We start from the raw sequence: 24963 nt of genomic DNA, 5'->3' as shown, positions 1-24963 counted from the left end.
CCAGGGAGCAACAACCCGCAAATGAACAAAGAGATGTCACAATGGTTGAGGCTTCATAACAGGTTAACTGATCACTCAGCTTCAGCGTCCAGGTTCGGTGGGCAACGAACTTTGTCGCTCTCTCAGCTAGCGCCTCACGATCCGACAGCTCTTGCACGCCGCCAGCAGTTCCGGCCTGGTCACGCGCCATGGAGAGTTCACCGCTGCTCCATCCCAACCGACTGACCGCCACACACCATCACCACCTGGAAATACTAGCGGTGACACCAAAGATAGTACGACAGTACTAGTATCGATAAACGCTGCTGCACTCAAGGAGGCAAGCCAGCAACTTCGTTACTCCAGTAAGTAAGGAAGAAACAAGACGTCACTCGATGTGACAAAATGCCAAAGAACAAACGGCATGAACACGAGCCGCACACGGCTCACAAAGGTTAACTATTACTGAGAACTGTATTGTGGTGGCCAGGGAAGATGCGACAATTCATACTCGCCCTGTCGTCTGGAACACAGCATCACGATTGGAGAACAAACATTGTACCATCGGACAGAGTGCCACGATATGGCTGCCCGTATCATCACAGAACACCCCATCCCCAACCTCTCACCGCGTGTTTGACTCTTGGGACGTAAACTCGGGAAAAAGTAGGAGCCAGTGTCAAACAAGACGTATCTGACCAAATCGACTCACCCAAAACTGAATTCTTACACCGACCCATAGCTCAATTGTTCGTTCTTCTGATAACTGTTCTTGCATCAGTTATGAGTGGTTTTGGAATTCCAGCTGCCCTGTAATTCCTTGCTCATGGAACTCCTTTCGTCTTGATTTAATCTCGACAGGATTCTCGCGCACGACGTTCAGTCTGCAGCAACTTTTGCAGATGTCGTTCTCCTATTTTTCGCCACAATACTTTTCAGTGGTCTCGAGCCACGCTCATTCAGAGCACACTTCCGTCCGCGTTGTGACTTAGCGAATGTTGTTTTTCCGCTTTCCCTGTATGAGCCATAAATCTTCGCGAGGCACACGTACTTAGCTATGGAGGCACCCACCATAAGAGCACCAACAATTTTCCCACGTTCCACATCATTTAGCTCCGACACAATCTTTTCACAACTACACAGAACCCTTTCCCGACCGCGACATACACTTGCAACGTATTGAGGACATTCCACAGATGCTGTTCATGGCCATACACAACAGTACAACCTTCAGGCTTGTCTAGCATTTGCATGTCTATTCAAGTATGCATTTCTCGCAGTGTTTCCATACAGGGTAGTCCGAAATTGGACTTGAAGAGGGGAGTGAGTACATCGTATTTTGAATAAGAACCCATGTCCGGAAACGTCAGCCAACGAGACTACAGAGCGTCAAAGTAATAGGCGCGGTCGTCTGTAAATGTACGAATACATGGGGTGATTCCGTGATGATGTTAGAGTGTTTCTAGGACGATGGAGAACGATAAATGTAATAATTTAAAGTAAGGATCCCTGTACCGGAAACGAACGAGTCGAATGTTACACTCCTGGAAATGGAAAAAAGAACACATTGACACCGGTGTGTCAGACCCACCATACTTGCTCCGGACACTGCGAGAGGGCTGTACAAGCAATGATCACACGCACGGCACAGCGGACACACCAGGAACCGCGGTGTTGGCCGTCGAATGGCGCTAGCTGCGCAGCATTTGTGCACCGCCGCCGTCAGTGTCAGCCAGTTTGCCGTGGCATACGGAGCTCCATCACAGTCTTTAACACTGGTAGCACGCCGCGACAGCGTGGACGTGAACCGTATGTGCAGTTGACGGACTTTGAGCGAGGGCTTATAGTGGGCATGCGGGAGGCCGGGTGGACGTACCGCCGAATTGCTCAACACGTGGGGCGTGAGGTCTCCACAGTACATCGATGTTGTCGCCAGTGGTCGGCGGAAGGTGCACGTGCCCGTCGACCTGGGACCGGACCGCAGCGACGCACGGATGCACGCCAAGACCGTAGGATCCTACGCAGTGCCGTAGTGGACCGCACCGCCACTTCCCAGCAAATTAGGTACACTGTTGCTCCTGGGGTATCGGCGAGGACCATTCGCAACCGTCTCCATGAAGCTGGGCTACGGTCCCGCACACCGTTAGGCCGTCTTCCGCTCACGCCCCAACATCGTGCAGCCCGCCTCCAGTGGTGTCGCGACAGGCGTGAATGGAGGGACGAATGGAGACGTGTCGTCTTCAGCGATGAGAGTCGCTTCTGCCTTGGTGCCAATGATGATCGTATGCGTGTTTGGCGGCGTGCAGGTGAGCGCCACAATCAGGACTGCATACGACCGAGGCACACAGGGCCAACACCCGGCATCATGGTGTGGGGAGCGATCTCCTACACTGGCCGTACACCACTGGTGATCGTCGAGGGGACACTGAATAGTGCACGGTACATCCAAACCGTCATCGAACCCATCGTTCTACCATTCCTAGACCGGCAAGGGAACTTGCTGTTCCAACAGGACAATGCACGTCCGCATGTATCCTGTGCCACCCAACGTGCTCTAGAAGGTGTAAGTCAACCACCCTGGCCAGCAAGATCTCCGGATTTGTCCCCCATTGAGCATGTTTGGGACTGGATGAAGCGTCGTCTCACGCAGTCTGCACGTCCAGCACGAACGCTGGTCCAACTGAGGCGCCAGGTGGAAATGGCATGGCAAGCCGTTCCACAGGACTACATCCAGCATCTCTACGATCGTCTCCATGGGAGAATAGCAGCCTGCGTTGCTGCGAAAGGTGGATATACACTGTACTAGTGCCGACATTGTGCATGCTCTGTTGCCTGTGTCTATGTGTCTGTGGTTCTGTCAGTGTGATAATGTGATGTATCTGACCCCAGGAATGTGTCAATAAAGTTTCCCCTTCCTGGGACAATGAATTCACGGTGTTCTTATTTCAATTTCCAGGAGTGTATAAACGAAAACCGTTCTGATGCTTCTGGCAGTTGAATACATGTACCGGTTCTTGTGTTGCGAAGAACGTAGGTTTGGTAACTGTCTGTGGTGGTAGTGTGGACAAAAACGAGAAAAAAGTCCAATAAACGTGGGCTCGAAAGTGCGTACCTTAACAGCTATGAACACTTGCTCAGTAGAGGAGATGTGTTTCATATTAGCGAAGATGAACGAATAGTCATAGCTCCTCAGGTATGCAATTTAGAGCCCACGTTTATTCGACATTTTTTCTCTTTTTTTTGTCCACACTACCACCACTGAAAGTTACCAACCCTACACTCTTCGCAACACAAGAGCAGGTACATGTATTCAACTGTCAGAGGTATTCGAACGGTTTTCGTTTATACCTTTCGACTCGTTCGTTTCCGGTACAGGGATCCTTACTTCAAATTAATACATTTATCGTTCTCCATCATCCTAGAAAGTCTGTAACATGATGACGAAATCACCTCGTGTATACGTACATTTACAGATGCCCGCGCCTATAACTTTGACGCTCTGGACATTGGATCCTATTCAAAATACGATGTACTCACTCCCCTCTACAAGTCCTAGAAGTCTGTAACGGGAATTTCCGACCACCCTGTGTATTTGTACACTCCCTGTATACAGGATGTCGACCAGAGCAGCGCCGTAGTATCAGTAACCAGCAGCGCCTTAGTATCAGTAACCATCTGAAGGTGGCAACAAGTCTGTTTGCTGAAATACCGTTGAGAATTTATAATGCGACCTGGTCGGTCAATGGAGAACTCTACAAACCTAAGTTCTGTGATGCTGATGGAAGCAGAAGAAATGAATTACAAATTTGTGCAACAGCCGGGACTTGAACCCGGGTCTTCTTCCTTACTAGGCAGAAATGCTAAGTATCCGAGCCGTTCTAGGCGCTTCAGTCTGGAACCGCGCGACCGCTACGGTCGCAGGTTCGAATCCTGCCTCGGGCATAGATGTGTGTGATGTCCTTAGGTTAGTTAGGTTTAAGTAGTTCTAACTTCTAGGGGACTGATGACCTCAGATGTTAAGTCCCATAGTGCTCAGAGCCATTTGAACCATTTTTAGCCAGAAATGCTAACCATTACACCATCGCAGCACTGTGGTGAACAGTGGTGCACGAACTACCTGAGTCAACTACCCTCGCCAATACTAACTTCATTTCACATCTTCAGCTTATCTTCCCCTTACATTGTCACTATTGCCAGAGCTCTCTGGCATTGGAAGATCACCCCAGCATTGGACGTAAGTGGTGTAATGGTTAGCGTTTATGCCTAGTAAGCAAGAAGGCCCGGGTATTGAGTCCCGGCCGTAGCACAAATTTTAATTCATTTAATCTGTTCCATCATTATCTTAGATAAAGAAGAGACTTAAATGTTTCGGGGAAAATTTAATTAAACTTAAGTTCCTTCGTTGACGTACCGCAAGCAATGCTGTTGAGACAGACGTGGATGGTTTCGATGCCCTCTAACTCTCTAAAGTACCAAATGTTGTTGCGAGCACTGCGCGAAGTTACATTTGCTTTCCGTCAGTTTATAAACCTCATATTTGTTAACAAAAAGTAGCCCAGTGGCAGTCATTGGCACCTATAATGTCAATAGTCCGTATCACCGTTGGACGACGTTCGCAGACATGAGTTCCTGTCCTCATTTTGTTCTTCTAGACACAGTGTACAACCGCACAAATGGCGTTGCAATCGTTTTGCTGCATCGTCTATAGAGACTACTTCAAAATTTGTATGATCAGCTGAAGCGACGAAATAAATTTTAAAAAGCTGGGACAATCAGACATTAACGCGTAGGTAGCTTACATAGAACCTCACGTGAAAGAGTAAACACAGGGTGAGCAAAATTAAATATTCCATTCACTTTAAGACAGGCATCACAACATACATCGTTCCCACCAGACACAGTTGTGGTAAGCTGTGCTGCCTACCTTAAGGGGTATAAAATATTCTGTAGACCACTTTTATTTTGCCCTACATTCCGGAGTCTTATGTCGTTATACAGCTGTTGACAAACAGCACCTTGTGGCCCAGACGTGAAGTTATCTGCAGCACAGACTGGAACCGATAGTCGCTAGAAAAAGAAACTGTGTTTCTTCTTTTATTACGACGAAAGCAAAACTGACCTGAACAACGTTTTCGTCGTTTTGTGACGAAGCAATGCAAATAGGAGTTCATTAGAAACTACACAGTCATTTCAGCTGTATGGAGCAACAGAATATTCTGCACATGCAACCTTATCAAGAGTGTGAGATACTCGACTGCACAAGGTCACCTGATCTATCCCGCTGTACATTCAACCTATTGGACACGTTGAAATGTTTGGTGTCCTCTGTTAATGCCACATTCAGTGGAAGAACTAGAGGAGAATATAGAAGAAGCTATTGTAGCCATTCCTCAGTCAGTGAACCTGTGAGTGTCTCTTCTGGAAAGAGCTGCAGTCCTGTTTATTAGCTAGGAAAATATATTTCATGTCGGACTTATCCATCGAGCCACTACCTGAGAGCCCGTCATCAGTTTTCTTGGTTTGATGCGCTCCGCCACGAATTCCTCTCTTGTGCAAGTCTTTTCTTCTCAGAGTTGCATTGGCAACCTATGTTCTCAGCTATTTGCTGGATGTATCACAATCTCTGCCTTTCCTCTCTCTACAGTTTTTACCCTCTACAACTCCTTCTAGTATCATGGAAGTTATTCAATGATGTCACAACAAATATACTATCATCCTGTCCCCCCTCCTTGTCAGTGTTTTCCATTGATCCCTTTCCTCGCCGATTGTGCGGGGAACCTCTTCGTTCCTTACCATCTCAGTCTACCCAATTTTCGACATTCTTCTCTAGTACCACATACCAAATGCTATTAATCTAAGAGTTTACGAAAGCAAATTGCCACACATGTATTTGCAACTTTCTTCTTGACGAAAATTATCGTACTCAGTCATTATTGTGAGAATTTTTTTACGTACTATGGCGGACATAAAAGAGGAAATTACTTTTGTTCAAATCATGGAGTAACTTTCCGCCCATTTATGCCAGCTAAGCTCGATAATGGTCAGTGACTGAAACTAGCAGCGATTTGGGCAAAATAAATGATAGCTGAAGATTTCACCATGAACTTTAATGATTGTTTGGCGGCTGAATATTCCAACCTGCAAACGTATATAAATTGTCTTCGAGTTTTTTCAGGCTAGGAAATGTTCTTCTGTCTGGCACTTCACAGTCACATCTCTCTTCCCCAGTCAGGTGTCCCCACGTAACAGTATTAGTTCCACATAGTGAAACTCCTGTCCTCAGTGGATTAAAGGACTTCCTAGTGAGCTGTGGATGATGAAATCCAGTAGAGGGGGTCTCCTTGAACTTGATCTGGCCACAGTTCCATTCTGCAAGTATCTGCATTACCAGTGACTGGCCATTTGCTTTGAAAAAGCTTTTGCTCGATCTGAGTCTGGATAGTAGCATCTGATGATCCTCCAACGGATGGTGTGCTTTCCCCACACGATTTCTGCTGCGACGATACTCTTTGTATCTTATTTTTCTTCTGGCTAGTGCCATCGTTTTGGAACAAAGTTCTCTTTTTGCTTCAAAGTATATCATTTAACGTACTTAAAATACATTCCAATCTGAGTTTAGAATTTCATTACTGTTTGCATCTGGTTTGAGCCAACTTCCTCTCCCTAGTACTATGAGGGCATTGTGACCGTTTATTAATGAGAGTAGTTCTGGGACCTTTCTATAGACGCTCCTGCAGTTTACTATTACCACATTAAAATTGTTATTCCCTGCTGCTACCCACATGTGCACTCCACATGTACTCCGCTACCTTTGTAGCCGATGACATACGAACTGATCCCGCACGTTCTGGTTACTCAGATTTTGCCCAAAAGTTGATAATAAACTAGTATCTCGATTGCGTAGTTACAGCTCAGTACTGTGAGCATCCTCCACACTATTATAAACAAAATCTGCATTACATTTTTTTTATTCACATGTTTCATCTCTCAGGTGAGCGAAGATGCAGTAGCTGACACATAACGTCATGAAGTGGAACGAGGTAAGACAGAAGTTGTTAAACTTACACGGATGGTGAGAAATTGCGCAAAATACACAGTTTTGTAATTCCATTGACGGCTATGATAGATGAAGTATTTATCATCGGGACTGCTCACCAGAACTCTCATTTTCATTCATTAATTATTATATCAGACTTCCGTAAACATTGCAGCACAACATCTGCCGTAATAAAGATAACAGATGACTTGAAGTGTCCGCAGCCGTAAGATAAAAAAAAAGTGGTCAGCGCGACAGAATGTCAATCCTAAGGGCCCGATTCGATTCCCGGCTGGGTCGGAGATTTTCTCCGCTCAGGGAGTGGGTGTTGTGTTGTCCTTATCATCATCATTTCATCCCCATCGACGCGCAAGTCGCCGAAGTGGCGTCAAATCGAAAGACTTGCATCCGGCGAACGGTCTAACCAATGGGAGGCCCTAGACACACGACATTATTATTATTATTATTATTATTATTACTTGAAGTTTGCTGCGGGTGTACAAGAGGCAAAAATAACGTGCTTCTCAGATTTCAGCAAACCCTTTAACACAGTCGACTATGACATTTTACTTACGAAACTTAGCAGCCTAAATTTCCCGCCAATTTCCGTAGATTGGTTTCGTTCACACCCGATCTCTCGCCAGCAATGCCATATAGTCACGATGGAGTGAGGTTGTATCAGGCGTCCCCCAGGTATTGGTATGAGATCCTATACTAAAAAAAAAAAATGGTTCAAATGGCTCTGAGCACTATGGGACTTAACTTCTGAGGTCATCAGTCCCCTAGAACTTAGAACTACTTAAACCTAACTAACCTAAGGACATCACACACATCCATGCCCGAGGCAGGATTCGAACCTGCGACAGTAGCGGTCGCGCTGTTCCAGACTGTTGCGCCTAGAACCGCTCGGCCACCCCTGCCGGCAGATTCTATACTCTTTCTTTTGTACGTAAATGATGTATCATCAGTTTTTTCCCCTGTGGATAATACCATGGGTGCGCTAATGACCGCCAGTTGAATCTAAATGCAAAACCCATAAACCTGAAGACAGCTTTCGTGAATTTCAATACCGACCTGAGTGGACTATTAAATTGCGGCAGGCTATAGGTTTAAAGATCAACCTATCCAAAACTCAAGCGGTACTGGTTAGTCATTCTACACTCAATAGGCCGAAATATCCAGTATCCCTACCATTTTTAACCCTAAATGGGACAAATATCAACTTCCCTCTAGTAAAGGGTCTAGGAGTAAAAACAGATGAAAATCTAAACTGGATAGAGTACCCAACTGAAATTCGCAAAAAGACATCAGCATCTCCCCATGTCATTAAAAAATATAAAAACCTCTTCCCTCTTGAACTGAAAAAGAAATTTGTACAAACACTTTTACTCTCTATTATTGATTACAGTGATGTTATCCTGCAAGGCCTTTCTCAGGAAAGCTCACGGCGTGTGGAACTGGTTACGAATGTACATATGTGTTCGTTATATCTGTGATGTTGGACTCTTTGATCACATTTCAGCATCAGATGCATTGCTATGCTGCCTGCTTGCAGACAAGCCCAAAGGTTTCCATACCCTCCGTTTTCTCTACTGTCTCATCAATGAACACTCTCATATACCTCTCAACCTTAACGCTCTCGCCCGATCAACATCGCAGAAACACCAGTTCGCATCAGAGCAAAATCCTTTCTGTCCCACTTTCACAAAATCTTTCTCAGTCGCAGAAACCCGACTCTGCAATAACTTTCCGCGTTATATTAGAGAACTGAATAATATCTCCAGCTTCAGAAGGCAGTTAATGACGTATCTATTAAAACAACAATAATGATTCCCATTGTTCCTGTACACACTCATTATCTTTGTACATCCCTCCTTGCAACCTGATAATCCTCGCTTACAGCTACTCTTATTCAGTGCTGTCCCCTTAAATTTCCTTTCCTAAGAACTCGCTATATCATAACATCTAGTTTGTATGGCTATAAATTCTTCTTATACCTGTCAATATCATTATTCTCATAATTTTCAATATTATTGTTATTAGTATTACTATTATCACTATCAGTGGCAGTAGCTGTAATAGTACAAGTAGTGGCAGTATTAACTTAATTACCTTCCAGTCAGTAAAATTTACTCGCGATGCCACTTCAGAGACTCAAACCATATTAGTTGTCATATTAAAATTGTTATTTCTTAGGTAACTATGATGTAAGAAGGATATTACATGTATCAGACCCTGGTCTGATGTAAGAGACGACCTGATGGCTATAATCAGACGACATTAAATGAGTAAATAAAAAAAATGTAATGCAGATTTTGTTTATAATAGTGTGTAGGCTGCTCTCAATACTGAGCTGTAACTACGCAATCAAAATACCAGTTTATTATCAACTTTTGGGCAAAATTTGAGTAACCAGAATGCGCAGGATCAGTTCGTATATCATAGGCTTCGCACCGAATGACCCATTAGTTAAGCGGTTCACGCTACACAGTTCAGTCATGTAAGGAATAGCTGAACTGTTCGGTTGAGTGGATTTCAGTGTCCGTCTAACATCTCGAATCTGTGAACAATGAAGAGTATAACTGAGCTTAGGAAAGTGTAACTTATATTGTGAAATGTTAACAATGAAATGTTAACAACATTTAATAATGATCAATAACTTATCATTTGATTATTGAGGCATATTCATTACAGCGGTATATTATCGACCAGTTTTCTACTTCGTCTGATGCTAGGTGCATAATAAAAAATATATGGAATCCCACATACTTCGGAACTTATGACTTGAGTAAGAGACAGGCTTAGTCAATTCCTAACGGTTCCTTTGCAGCCTCGCAGCAGACAGAAAAAGCAGGGTATTCAAGATCGTGCTAGCTTTGTCCTGGGACGATATCATCACGAGAAGACGCCAGCATGGTGGACATTTAAAGGATTCTCTATCTTACTCTGACGCTGCTAGATACAACTAGTCCCTTCGCACATGCTGGTACTCCGGGACAAAGGGAGACAGCGACGGGGAGCCTGTGGTGACAAAGGAAGGGACTTACGTCATATACAGTCGCAATGTGTAATTGACACGATTGCGAGGGTCCCCGTAAACTTTACACCAAGCAGTAAGGAAACCCAGATAACTTGCCAGTGTATTTGTTCGTCTAAATTCGATTAAACAGTTTTCGACAGTTTACTTTAGTTTTTGAGCAATCGATCGTCTATTACAACGAAAATTCTGATCGCAATAGCAAGTTTGCGACAAGGATTTTATTTATTTATTTACCCATATTCAGTGCAACAAAGTTATGTCCGATGATCTTCGTCACCAATAAATGTGACCACGGCGGCCGATCTTTCGTCCGGGAATGTTCCTTCCACCTGACGTTTCGCCTCTCTGCTGGAATTTCCAAGGGGTCAGCAATAACGAAAGCGTAGCCCAGTCTTTCAGTCAAAGGCTACTTTCACAGCCCTGCACACATGGTCCCTCCGTGACATTCCCGAAATGCAGCAGGATCAGTTAACTAACTGTTAATTACATGACACGAACAGACTCAAACTTCACGTCGTAAACTAGTTGCCTGTGTGCTAGTAATCTGTTCCAAACTTGCTCCTCACGCGGCTTTCGACAGTAACTCCAAATAGCTGTAACTACATACGTGTCAGAAACAGGCACCACGTTTCTCAGATTTTCTACTAGTAACTCTCCGTACTATCGTCTGCGTAAATATTAAATCTGAAACGTATAGAGGTGACACTACCAAACAATGCTGCAATACTGGTGTTCCGTCTCTATCTTTGTGGAAATTAATAATAGTCTGCAGTAGTCTTCTACCCTGTAGGCTAGCTGTTCATCTTCATACAGATCTTGAACCATAATCCAGTTTTCCTTGTATTAATTGTCTTCGTATAAATCTGATCGTCTATTAACATTGCAAACACTAAGATGTAAAATACGAGAGTGGATCAAAATGTGATGCTTCCTGTATCATACAATGAACATATAACAGCGAAATTAGTACAGACGTGTTCTCTATATTGTACTACCGTAATACATAATCACCGTGCATTTTTAGACATTTGCGCCATAGCTGAACGCAGGCATTAATACGAGTTTGGCAACATTCAGGGTTTTACGAACTTCCAGTACGCTGTATTTTTGGTGTGCACTTAAAAATTTGGTTTTACTTGTATTCTGTATGATTGTAAATTTGGTTTTCTATCCTGTAAGGTGATTTGGAAACGGGTCCCGGTGCGAAACTAGTCATGAAGCAAATAAAAAAAATGAAATTTGCAACTTTGGCTGCTTTTCCGTTGTACTGATTCAGCCGTTTGCTTCTTCTCCAATGATTTTAAAGCTGTATTAATCTCACCCACGAGGAAAGTGTGTGGTGACGTTCTAATGAACATCAGCAGTGTGCGGCATTGTATGGAGCAATTTGGTAACGGAGAAACGTACATTGCGAATAAACCACGCAGCTGCAGGTGCGCAACATCTGTCACAGATGCCTATCGAGAACTTTCTGACAAGTGATTCGAGGCGACAGATGCGTTCAAGTTCACAGTCAACAGTGAAACGTGGGGTTTTTAAAATCATGGGTCAAGAACAAAATCCTTGAATTTTTCCAAACTGGTTTTTATGCCTAGGCTCAGTGATTGGTCTAACGTGTACAAATGCATAGCGACTGTTTTGAATGGTAAAGCATTGTAGAGGACAGTTCAGGTTATGATCTGTACTAATTCCGCTGGTGTATTTCCATTATAAAATTTTCATGACAGAGGAATCATTAATTATTTTTCCACACTCATACAACAATATGATTATTAAAACTTAAATTCTCTGTAGTGTGTTCGAAGAAAAGTGTCCCATACTTTTACAGAAGACAGTAACGTAGTAATTGACAAAACTAGACGAAAGTCGTATGAGGACAGGTCTGGAATCAAATACTTGTTATGAAATGTCAATCATCCGTCTGCTGACAGTACAGAAGGTGGTCAATGTTGACTCACTCACACACATTCTTCGGTTCTCTTTGTCAAAAAATTATTAATTCGAATGACACCTGCCCACCTTCGGGTTCGATCTCACGCATGGGACTCATGCTACTATGATTAGAGCACATTGTCGATGAGTGTGGAATACATCAATGCCTTTCATGACCGCAAGGCCAGAAAAATATTCAATTAAGGTAATGTGAACGGGGAGGTCGTACTACTAGGCCAGTCCATTGCACAGTAATCGTATGCGTTGGGTACTGTCGTGCCATGCGTAGAGAGTGGACCGGTGTCTTGTCACGCATAAACAACATCCGTTGTCTTTCTTCAGTGGTAGTGTTCCATAATAGTGCGGGTAATTTCTCGCTCAGAAACTGTTGATAATCAGAGTCTGTAATTCTGTCCGGTGAAATATACTGCTCCCATCCATACAGTTATACTAAAGCGAGCCTGATACTTTGCTGCCAACTGCAGATCTTCAGGCCTCTGTAACCTGGTGGGTAGTCTTGTGGCCTGAAAGCTTCCGTGCTCTGTGAGTGATACGGATAAAGTAACTGTTCCCGCAAAACGGGGCACACAAGGACGTTGCCAGGGCAAACTTTCTCCTGACATACCTGGAACCAACGTAATTATTTTCTTTCTTTTTTTTTCTTTCCACCACTGTATTTTCTAACGTAACTAGAGTAGTGTATGGAAAGCAGTCGTCATTTAGTGACTGTAGGAGGATACAAGATGATAAAGACAAAATTTCTAGTTGTTGTGATGAATGACAACTAGCTTTAATGTAAAAAAAAAGGAAGTTAATGCACATGAGTCGGAGATACAAACCCATAATGTTCGATTACAGCATTAGTAGTGTGCTGCTTGATATAGTCAGGTCCATTGAATTTCTAAGTGTAACGCTGCAGGGCAAAATGAAATGGGCGCCTGCCCAGCTAGCCGCGCAGTGTAACGCGCATCTTCCCGAGTGGGAAGCCGTGCCGATCCCCGGCACGAATCACCCTGCAGATTAATGTCGAGGTCCGGTGTGCCGGTCAGCCTGTGGATTGTCCTTAAGCCAGTTTGCCATCTGTCTCGGCGAATGCAGGCTGGTTCCCCTTATTCCGCCTCAGTTACAGTACACTGTCTCCACGTAACCATAATTACTCTGCCACGCAAACATTTGGGGTTACACTCATCTGGTATGAAACGTTGCCGATGGTAGGGAGGGGGGGGGGGTCCACCGGGGGCGGAACCACACAATAACCCTGGGTTCGGTGTGGGCAGGCAGTCGGGTGGGTGGAGTGCTGTGGCCTGTTGTGGGGTTGTGAACCACTGAGGGCTACGGCTGGACGAAGCCTCTCCGCCGTTTCTAGGCCACAGTTCAATGACTCTCCATCCAAGATAACACAATGTGTCCTCACCACCAAGAAATCCTCATTCCATCACAAATCTCGCTTGGCTCTCCATATGATCGTACTTTTGATAAGAATTCAAAGTGTGGCACTGAGTCTGATGACTTTTGGAGGTTAAGAAATACTGCATCTGCCATGATCCATGGCTTTCATGGTGTTAAGTGAGAAAAGTGAGAGTTGGGTTGCACATGATCGATGTTTTCAGAATCCATGCTGGTCGACATGGAGATCATTTTGTTCGAGATACAAGACATTTGAGCTCAGCATATGTTTTAAGTCTCTAAATCAAATGTATGTCAGGCACATTGGACTGTAGTTTTGGGATCATTCCTGTTGTCCTTCTTGAAGATGGGTGTGACCCTTACTTTTTCCAACCACTGGGCACATCTTTTTTAGCGACTTCAGCTCTTTTTTAATCCACTCGCAGTAGTATCTATTTCACTCATGTTTGCAGTGGTAAGAGAATGAAACTCGGACAGTTCCCTGAATTTTCTGATGTTAAAGAACACGTGGAAATGGAGTTCAGCTCTCTGTTTCTGCTTTGCTGTCATCACCTGTTTCGTCTATGAGTGTCTGTACATTAAATTTGGTGCCACTAAAAGCCTTTGCGTATGTCTACAATTTCTTCAGCTATCGTGAGAAATCTTTTTATAATATTCTGATACGGTAGTCATTGATGGATTCACTCATTGCTCTCTTGACAGCAAACATGTTTCATTGAGAATCTCTCTGTCTGTACCACTATGTTTTGTTTTATTCATGTTATGCAATGGCCTTTTTTTCTTTTTAACTTTCTTTATTATTACTGTATGCCCTGTTTGGCTAGGTACATACCTTTCCAGAGCACGATAAATTATCATTTTAAACTGGAGCCATAGTTCCTCCAGTTTCTCCTCCCCTAAGCTGACAGTTCCCAGTTCTTCATTAATGGAAACGAATAGACCTGACTTCTCATAGGAAGTCCACATCGAAAATGGTATCTGTGACCAAGGTGCAGTTGTAGCAACAACGATCACCAAAGTACAAATGGAATTAAAATAAGTAGAAAGGTTAACATGTTCAGTAAACTAGATAAAGAAGCAGTAGTGCCGTGTCTTAATCTTCAAACTGTCCGTTCTATGTAACTTTCGCAGAAGCCATTTGCTAATGTTCCACAGAATGTTTTGTCAGGCCCACCACTAACAAAACCGTAACTATCCCATTTCATTGTTGGATGATTAAAGTCCCCTGTGATGATCACAGTATGACTACGGAACTTATGCACTACCAAACTGAGATTTTGTTCTGAAGATTTTGATTACATCTGGGTGTGAGTGTGCTTGTCAATAAAAGCACCCAGTTACAAATTTATATCCAAGTCTGATACTGAGTCGAGCCCAAAGAATCTGGTATATAGCTTCAGCTTCTGTTTTGGAGGACTTGAACTTCTCGTCAGCTGCAACAAAGACACCACATTCATTTTCCATTAGGGATCCTTTCAACAAACATTTAAATTTCCCCCAAAAATCTCGATATTGGTCGATATTGGTCATTTCGGGTTTTAACCAGCTTCCTGTACCTAGTGTTATGTGAACTTCTTTTTAGGACTGCTTCAAACTCTTGCAATTTTTACGAATGTTTTGGCAGTGAACAACTAGGATTTTAATACTATCGCCTGTATGAGGCATTGTTTTGGATCTTACATAGATACTTCCAGGTCTCCTACAACTGTATATACCTGGACTTGGTGGAGAGCTGCCTACTGTAAAAAGACCCTCGTGTGCAACCCACACACAGTCGTCTACTTAGATAGCAGTCTGTGATATGTAGTGCCCACCTGACACGATTATAGGAGCTGTACTATGGGAAGTATCGTCTGCCATGCACTTCACAGTGATTTGCAGAGTATAGATGCAGATGCAGATGTAGATGTAGAGGTGTAATTGTGCACCGCTAGATACTCAGTTTGGAACACAGGAGTGTGGCACTGGCAGAATTGAAGCTATGAGGGAAGACCGAGGGTCGTACATGGACAGCTAAGGAGATATGAGCTATACGTGAACCCACATAGCAGTTCCGCCGGTTCTGCCTTCTGGTGATGGGCGAAAACATTATTGTCAGCTGGCCCAACTTTGATTTATCCAAAATTAAAGTTGTTTCACGCATCCTAGCATCCAAATTCCCGTTCCATCTGCAAATTACTTTCCAACATAGCTCTTCTGACTGTCTCTTCCAACGTTATTGGACGGCTATCTGATCTTCCTCTATTGGTGGGAGTCTTGTCTATCATATTCTTACATCATCTGTCATCATCCGGCTCACACGCCCATACAGTAGTTTCGCTTCACCTTGTATCTATTACAGTGGTGCCCCGCTTCATTCTCTCACGTATGTTTTCATTTTTAATTTTATGCGTTACCGTCAACCTACAGCAGTATCTCCAAAATCCCATTTACGTTCTCCATAAGTTCCTCCTAATTCTTTTAGCTATTTTCCACATTTCGGCTTCATAGGTTGCTTTACTTTCCACAACAGTTTTAAATGCCCCATTTTTCGTTTCTGATCTGAGTCTTCCATAAAACTGAGTTTAAATGTTTGGTTTGCTTGTCTACTTTGGACAATGCTGTCTTTAATCTCACCGTTATTGGATCCGTCTTTGTCAATAATGACCCCCAAATATTTATATGTAAACTGAAGTTCACAGACCTTACTATATCAAATTCTATCAGGTCTTCACTCACTCCTCCAGTAACCAAATGTTGCGCTTTCTCTAAATTAATAGTAAATATTCCTTGAGTTATTTAATAACAATGTAGTTTATGACATCGTCATCCTCTGGAAAAATGACTTCGTCATCAGCAAAATGCAAGAGGGAGAACTTGACATCATTCATAGGCACACCCATATTACGACAGGAACGTTTCCGTACTTTAATTATGCAAGTTGTGCCACTATACAAAGCTCTAACAGCCTGACTATATGAACGACTCACTCCATTCACCAGCATTGAATAGTACAATTTATAAAGGGGAATGTTACCACAGACTTCTTTCAGATAAATGAAAACCATATGAGTCTCTAAATTTCTGACCAATCCCGTTTCCACGAGCTGTTTTAGGAAAATACGAGAATATTGGCTGTGCAAGATCTTCTGGCACAGAACCCATCCTGTTCTTCTTTTTCGAGAGTCTGTGATTCGATTCTTGCCTTCACAAGTTTCCCATATAATAAAAGGACTGAATCTGTCACAATGAGCATTTTTTCTTGTCACTCTCTCTATGCATATTGGATATGTATGATGTTTTCCATTTTTCTGGTAATTTATCCACCTTTAGGAAGGAATTGCAAAAATAGGGCATTAATTCCAGAAGTTTATGTGATCGACTTTTTTACCATTCGATGGGCATTCCACATGGAACTGAAGCTTGTCCATTCTGAACCGTTATAAACACTTTTTGACTTCTACAGGCGAAATTATTTCGTTCTTCGAGCTAAAAAAACTCATCGTCATTTGTTACAAAGTACTGTAGATGGTTTTCACTAAATAGTTTCCCATCATCTTCATCCATTCATCCAATAGAATTAAACTAATTGGAATCCTTTCCATTCTGTGTCGTTGTGGCGAGTTTAGTATTCTTCATGCTACGTTGCTTCGCCCACCTTCAGTATGCTGTTCATCTATTATTCCACACTCCATGCTTTGTATTTCTGATCCTTCGTATTTCTGATTGCCTTCTTCATCTTTGTTCTATATTTTACATTGCCATTCCTATTTATTTTGTTCTTCAACGTCAGACATATACTGTATGCATTTTTCTTTTCCAGTACCAATTGCTCAATGTTCTCATTCTCGTTTGAAATCGCGGTTTGTGCTAATCCACTCATAAAGTTCCTTTGCTGCTTTCCTCAGACATTTAACAATATCTTAATATATATTATTCCCAGAAGAATGTATTACATTATTTTATTTCAAATACAATCCAAGCCTCTAGACGAATGCTTTATGGTTGTCTCCAAACTTGCAAACTTTCTAGGTTGCACCTCACTTCTCTTACTTATCCATCATCGCCGTCTATCTGATTTTGCTATTCGGAAAAATATTTTAGTTTTCAGTACCACATCTGGCGACTCCATACACCGCACCTGTGCTGAAATTTTGAAAAGGATTTCTGTCAGTTTATAATCTAAACTCTCCGTCTCAACAGGCCTTGGAAGGCCCCACGGTACCGACCGGCCGCCGTGTCATACTCAGCCACAGGCGTCACTGGATGCGGATATGGAGGGGCATGTGGTCAGCTCACCGTTCTCCTGGCCGCATGCCAGTTTACGAGACCGGAGCCGCTGCTTCTCAATCAAGAAGCTCCTCAGTTTGCCTCACAAGGGCTGAGTGCACCCCGCTTGCCCACAGCTCTTGCCAGACCGGATGGTCACCCATCCAAGTGCTGGCCCAGCCCGACAGCGCTTAACTTCGGTGATCTGACGGGAACCGGCGTTACCACTGCGGAAAGGCCGTTGGCAGTTTATAATCTAGTGAATTATAATTTTCACTGGAGCGTAGCCTGTGCCCACGTAAATTCATATGAATCTTTGCGGCTAAAATACCCAATTTGAATCCTTAGCTAATACAGCTCTCATATGGCTATGAGTCCCTTATCATTCTCATCATTTTCTCCATATAGTCCCACAATTGCATCCATTAGTCTGGACACAATATGACCACTAAAACCAGCTAAAAGACTTATCTGTTTCCTGCTGTTGAACCGGCCGGTGTGGCCGAGCGGTTCTATGCGCTTCAGTCTGAAACCGCGCGACGGCTACGGTCGCCGGTTCGAATCCTGCCTGCATGGATGTGTGTGATGTCCTTAGGTTAGTTAGGTTTAAGTAGTTCTAAGTTCTAAGGGACTAATGTGAGCCGTGGCTGGCTCGCGTCATGCCTTGTTTGTTTTTTTTATCATTTTTGCAGTCCACTGGTGTGTCATTTCTTCTTTGGTTACTGCCATAACGTTGCTGTCTTCTCTCCTTGAGTGGCAGCAGCAGCGTGTATCGATATTAGTAGTGCTGTACGATCTTTGGTGTGGTGGATATATTTTCCGGGTGTGCGGTATGTGGCAGTCCGTCGGTTGGGGCAGAGCAGCGAGGAAGTCTCTGTGACGCGCGGTCAGGCCGGAGCCGCTGGCAGCGTGCACACGCGGTTGGAGTTGTGAGGCGCTTCTTGCGAGGGTTGCGAAGTTCGTCGCCCACCGATCCTGGACACTAAAGTTGAGTGCTCACTTAACCTACTATCAAGCCTCAACTGCTATGACATCATTTGATCATGGTTGTTGCTTTCTGGGAGATTCCTGTGAGCAACAACGTGTGAGCATTGAAGTCGGCTACAATTGCGGCCGTCTTCCTGTGTGGTGTTTAACTTAATTTAATTCATTCCTTCATTAATGAAGTGTACCAGCGATATCTTCTGCCTTGTGGCCGTTGATGTTCCGGTGATCTGCCCTGGTCGCTGACGTAGTTTTTGGCAGTGTATTTCCCTCGTCGTGTTGATGCTGCACAGCACGGCGTGTAGTTCGAAGGCTGAGGTGTTGCTGGTAGTTTTGGGTGTTTATTCTGACTTGGCTGGATTAGGCACCAGTATCCACAACGTTGTGCTATTGACATATTGTTGTCGTTTGGCTGATCGGGTGGAGCACAACTGATCTTGTTGGTTGGTTCATCGGCTGGCTTTTGGTTGGGTTGCCTTTCGATTAAGAGGTTGTCGGTCTCGCTGCCTGTCTCACCTAAACATGCGTTAGTGTTACCTTCCCAGGCCGATCCTTGGGACCTTCTGAGCGCCTCTACTTATGTTTTACATAGTGATTTCCTTTTTTAGTCTTAAGAACTCTGGGTTGCCTTCAGCCGAGTTTCAGCTTATTAAAATTGCAAGGCTTTTCTTCTTAGGCGTTAAGCTGTAAAAAAAGAAATTGTTTCTTGTTTAGTACGTGGCCTTCAGCCGAGTTTCAGCCTTTCAAAATTAAAACTGAAAATTTCTTGTGCATAGGCCTTAAGCCGTAAATTGGTTTCAAGTTTGTTTGTGGCCTTCAGCCGAGTTTTCAGCCTATTGAGATTAAACTTTGAAAATCTTTGTCTCGGCCTTAAGCCATAACACTGTTCTTGATTAATGTGAGGCCTTCAGCCGAGTTCTATGGCAAAAATTTAAGCTAAGGCTTTCAGCCTATTTATGTTGAAGATAAAAAAAAATTTCTAAAGAAGTGAAACCTCCAGAAGAACTCTTGTACCTCAATTCCCTGCTTAAGCCTTGTGCCTTGAATTTTCGATGTGGCCTTCAGCCGATCTAAATTAAATCAAAGGAGGTCTTTCGTTAAAACCTTGGGAGTTTTGATTCTTGCTTGTGTGATTGTGTGTTTTAAGAAATAAAGTTTACATGTTGAGTGCAACTGACAGTATTCTACTTAGGCCCCTTTCCAGAAATATAACCGCATCCACTCTGTCCTGCTAGCCCAGGGATTTCACAATGTTTTAAAATGTTTTCGTATTCTTCCACATTTAGCATTTCCTTACGAGCTTTCGAAGGGGGGAGGGGGGCAGACACACTACTCAAAACACTCCCCTACTATAAGATCACCTAAGACCACCTCCTCTGCAATTCACTGCTGGTATTGCATATAATGGTAGGTAATGTTCTCCAGGCAGTCGTCAAACCCATATCCTTCCATCGCGGTGCAGCAGCGTATAGCGTGATTCATCACATCAAATTGGTGGTTTCTGTTCAACCACTCTTTACACTACATCAAGCGTCGGTTAGAACCAACTACAGAAATGTGTGGCTTACGAGTAGCTGCTCGACCTTTGTGCTCCTTCCTTTTTCACTCTCCACGCACAGGAATTGCGATAGCTGAGCTGCTGGTCGCAGTTTGGAACTCACGATTGATTCCTTCCCCTGGTTTCCTGAATTTCTCACAGCCTTCTTCCGAAATCATAGACGATTCCTGTCCGTCGTTACGTGACGTCTACTTGACCTTAGCTTGGCTGTGGTTGTTCCTTCGCTTTTCTACACTGATAGCCATTAAAATTGCTACATCACGAAGATGACGTGCTACAGACGCGAAATTTAACCGACAGGAAGAATATGCTGTGATATGCAAACGATTAGCTTTTCAGAGCATTCACACAAGGTTGGCGCCGGTGGCGACACCTACAACGTGCTCACATGAGGAAAGTTTCCAACCGACTTCTCTTACACAAACAGCAGTTGACCGGCGTTGCCTAGTGAAACGTTATTGTGATGCCTTGTGTAAGGAGGAGAAATGCGTACTATCACGTTTCTGACTTTGATAAAGGTCAGATTGTAGCCTATCGTGATTGCGGTTTATCGTATCGCGACATTGCTGCTCGCGTTGGTCGAGATCCAATGACTGTTAGCAGAATATGGAATCGATGGGTTCAGGAGGGTAATACGGAACGCCGTGCTGGATCCCAAAAGCCTCGTATCACTAGCACTCGAGATGATAAGCGTGTTATCCGCATGGATGTAACGGATAGTGCAGCCACGTTTCGATCCTTGAGTCAACACATGGGGACGTTTGCAAGACAACAACCATTTGCACGAACAGTTCGACGACGTTTGCAGCAACATGGACTATCAGCTCGGAGACCATGGCTGCGGTTACCCTTGACGCTGCATCACAGACAGGAGCGCCTGCGATGGTGTACTCAACGACGAACCTGGGTGCACGAATGGCAAAACATCATTTTCTCTGATGAATCCAGATTTTGTTTACAGCATCATGATGGTATCAGATAGATTACATAATGGTAAGACAGAGATTTAGGAACCAGGTTTTAAATTGTAAGACATTTACAGGGGCAGATGTGGACTCCGACCACAATCTATTGGTTATGAGCTGTAGATTAAAACTGAAGAAACTGCAAAAAGGTGGGAACTTAAGGAGATGGGACCTGGATAAACTGAAAGAACCAGAGGTTGTACAGAGTTTCAGGGAGAGCATAAGGGAACAACTGACAGGAATGGGGGAAAGAAATACAGTAGACGGAGAATGGGTAGCTTTGAGGGATGAAGTAGTGAAGGCAGCAGAGGATCAAGTATATAAAAAGACGAGGGCTAGTAGAAATCCTTGGGTAACAGAAGAAATATTGAATTTAATTGATGAAAGGAGAAAATATAAAAATGCAGTAAATGAAGCAGGCAAAAAGGAATACAAACGTCTCAAAAATGACATCGACAGGAAGTGCAAAATGGCTAAGCAGGTATGGCTAGAGGACAAATGTAAGGATATAGAGGCTTATCTCACTAGGGGTAAGATAGATACTGCCTACAGGAAAATTAAAGAGACCTTTGGAGATAAGAGAACCACTTGTATGAGCATCAAGACCTCAGATGGAAACCCAGTTCTAAGCAAAGAAGGGAAAGCAGAAAGGTGGAAGGAGTATATAGAGGGTCTATACAAGGGCGATGTAAATGAGGACAATATTATGGAAATGGAAGAGGATGTAGATGAAGATGAAATGGGAGCTATGATACTGCGTGAATAATTTGACAGAGCACTGAAAGACCTGAGTCGAAACAAGGCCCCCGGAGTAGACAACATTCCATTGGAACTACTGGCGGCGTTGGGAGAGCCAGTCCTGACAAAACTCTACCATCTGGTGAGCAAAATGTATGAAACAGGCGAAATACCCTCAGACTTCAAGAAGAATATAATAATTCCAGTCCCAAAGAAAGCAGGTGTTGACAGATGTGAAAATTACCGAACTATCAGTTTAATAAGCCACAGCTGCAAAATACTAACACGAATTCTTTACAGGCGAATGGAAGAACTAGTAGAAGCCGACCTCGGGGAAGATCAGTTTGGATTCCGTAGAAATACTGGAACACCTGAGGCAATACTGACTTTACAACTTATCTAAGAAGAAAGATTAAGGAAAGGCAAACCTACGTTTCTAGCATTTGTAGACTTAGAGAAAGCTTTTGACAATGTTAACTGGAATACTCTCTTTCAAATTCTAAAGGTGGCAGAGGTAAAATACAGGGAGCGAAAGGCTATTTACAATTTGTACAGAAACCAGATGGCAGTTATAAGAGTCGAGGGACATGAAAAGGAAGCAGTTGTTGGGAAGGGAGTGAGACAGGGTTGTAGCATGTCCCCAATGTTATTCAATCTGTATATTGAGAAATCAGTAATGGAAACAAAAGAAAAATTCGGAGTAGGTATTAAAATCCATGGAGAAGAAATAAAAACTTTGAGGTTCGCCGATGACATTGTAATTCTGTCAGAGACAGCAAAGGACTTGGAAGAGCAGTTGAATGGAATGGATAGCGTCTTGAAAGGAGGATATAAGATGAACATCAACAAAAGCAAAACGAGAATAATGGAATGTACTCGAATTAAGTCGGGTGACGCTGAGGGAATTAGATTAGGAAATGAGACACTTAAAGTAGTAAAGGAGTTTTGCTATTTGGGGAGCAAAATAACTGATGACGGTCGAAGTAGAGAGGATATAAAATGTAGACTGGCAATGGCAAGGAAAGCGTTTCTGAAGAAGAGAAATTTGTTAACATCGAGTATAGATTTAAGTGTCAGGAAGTCATTTCTGAAAGTATTTGTATGGAGTGTAGCCATGTATGGAAGTGAAACATGGACAATAAATAGTTTGGACAAGAAGAGAATAGAAGCTTTCGAAATGTGGTGCTACAGAAGAATGCTGAAGATTAGATGGGTAGATCACATAACTAATGAGGAAGTATTGAATAGGATTGGGGAGAAGAGAAGTTTGTGGCACAACTTGACCAGAAGAAAGGATCGGTTGGTAGGACATGTTGTGAGGCATCAAGGGATCACCAATTTAGTATTAGAGTGCAGCGTGGAGGGTAAAAATCGTAGAGGGAGACCTAGAGATGAATACACTAAGCAGATTCAGAAGGATGTAGGTTGCAGTTGGTACTGGGAGATGAAGAAGCTTGCACAGGATAGAGTAGCATGGAGAGCTGCATCAAACCAGTCTCAGGACTGAAGACAACAACAACATCAATATGGACGCATCCGAGTTTGGCGACATCGCGGTGAACGCACATTGGAAGGGTGTATTCGTCAATGCCATACTGGCGTATCACCCGGCGTGATGGTATGGGGTGCCATTGGTTACACGTCTCGGTCACCTCTTGTTCACATTGACGGCACTTTGAACAGTGGACGTTACATTTTAGATGTGTTACGACCAGTGGCTCTACCCTTCATTCGATCCCTGCGAAACCCTACATTTCAGCAGGATATTACACAACCGCATGTTGCAGGTCCTGTACGGGCCTTTCTGAATACAGAAAATTTTCGACTGTTGCCGTGGCCAGCACATTCTCCAGATCTCTCACCAATTCAAAACGGCTGGTCAACGGTGGCCGAGCAACTGGCTCTTCACTATACCTCAGTCACTACTCTTGATGAACTGTGGTATAGTGTTGAAGCTGCATGGGCAGCTGTACCTGTACACGCGATCCAAGCTCTGTTTGACTCAATGCCCAGGCGTATCAAGGCCGTTATTAGGGCCAAATATGGTTGGTCTGGGTACTGATTTCTCAGGATGTATGCACTCAAATTGCGTGGAAATGTAATCACATGTCAGTTCTAGTATAAGATATGTGTCCAATGAATACCCGTTTATCATTTGCATTTCTTCTTGGTGTAGCAATTTTAATGGGCAGTAGTGTACTTCACAGCCACAGAACCTCCAGTCGACCTGAGCAGCTTCAGATGGGTACGCACGTCCCTGATGGATTTGTTACTCAGCTGACATCCACCGTCTGGTCCACGATGGAAGTCATTGACCTCTCCTGATCGAGTCACTCTGCTATTACTGCTTCTCTGCTGACAAGGCAACACTCCCTGCCTCCCTCTACAATGCCTTTCCTAATAACTAGGAGTCCTCCCGCATTATTTTTGTAAAACTTGACATATATCGAATAGCAGTCTTAATTTTCAATTTTTTTTTTATTTTTCGAAATGGAAAATTTATACAGTGATAAGACCGGTATTCACGTTGGTATGTAGAATGTATGAGCCTGCTGATATACCATCTGACTTTCGGAAAAATATCATTTACACAATTTCGAAGACTGCAAGATCTGACAAGTGCGAGATTATCGCAGGATCAGCTTAACAGCTCATGCATCCAAGTTGCTCACAAGAATAATGTACAGAAGAATGGAAGCGAAAATTGAGGGTGTGTTAGATGACGAATAGTTTGGATTTAGGAAAGGTCAAGGCACCAGAGAGGCAATTCTGACGTTGCGCTTGATTGTGGGTGCAAGACTAGAGAAAAATCATGATCCGTTCATAGGATTTGTCGACCTGGAAAAAGCGTTCGACAATGTAAAATGGTGCAAGACGTTCGAAATTCGAAGAAAAATATATGAGTAAACTATACGGAGGGGTGGGCAATACGCAGTATGTACAAAAGCACAGAGGGAATAATAAGAGTGGACGACCAAGAGCGAAGTGCTGGGATTAAAAAGGTTATAAGACAGGGGTGTAGTCTTTCGCCCGTACTGTTCAATCTGTACACCAAAGAGGCAATGATGTAAACAAA

The 24963-nt window shown here is 43.5% G+C and overlaps 1 pseudogene; it reads right to left on the bottom strand.

The window, feature by feature from the left end:
* Window positions 1-17770: 17770 nt before the first annotated feature.
* LOC126417369 (5S ribosomal RNA) lies at window positions 17771-17888 on the bottom strand (annotated as a pseudogene).
* Window positions 17889-24963: the final 7075 nt, after the last annotated feature.

Source organism: Schistocerca serialis, chromosome 8 (genome assembly GCF_023864345.2).
Source record: "Schistocerca serialis cubense isolate TAMUIC-IGC-003099 chromosome 8, iqSchSeri2.2, whole genome shotgun sequence".
Lineage (NCBI taxonomy): Eukaryota > Metazoa > Arthropoda > Insecta > Orthoptera > Acrididae > Schistocerca > Schistocerca serialis.
The sequence above is the reverse complement of the archived record's forward strand: the minus strand, read 5'-3'. Positions and strand labels throughout refer to the sequence as shown.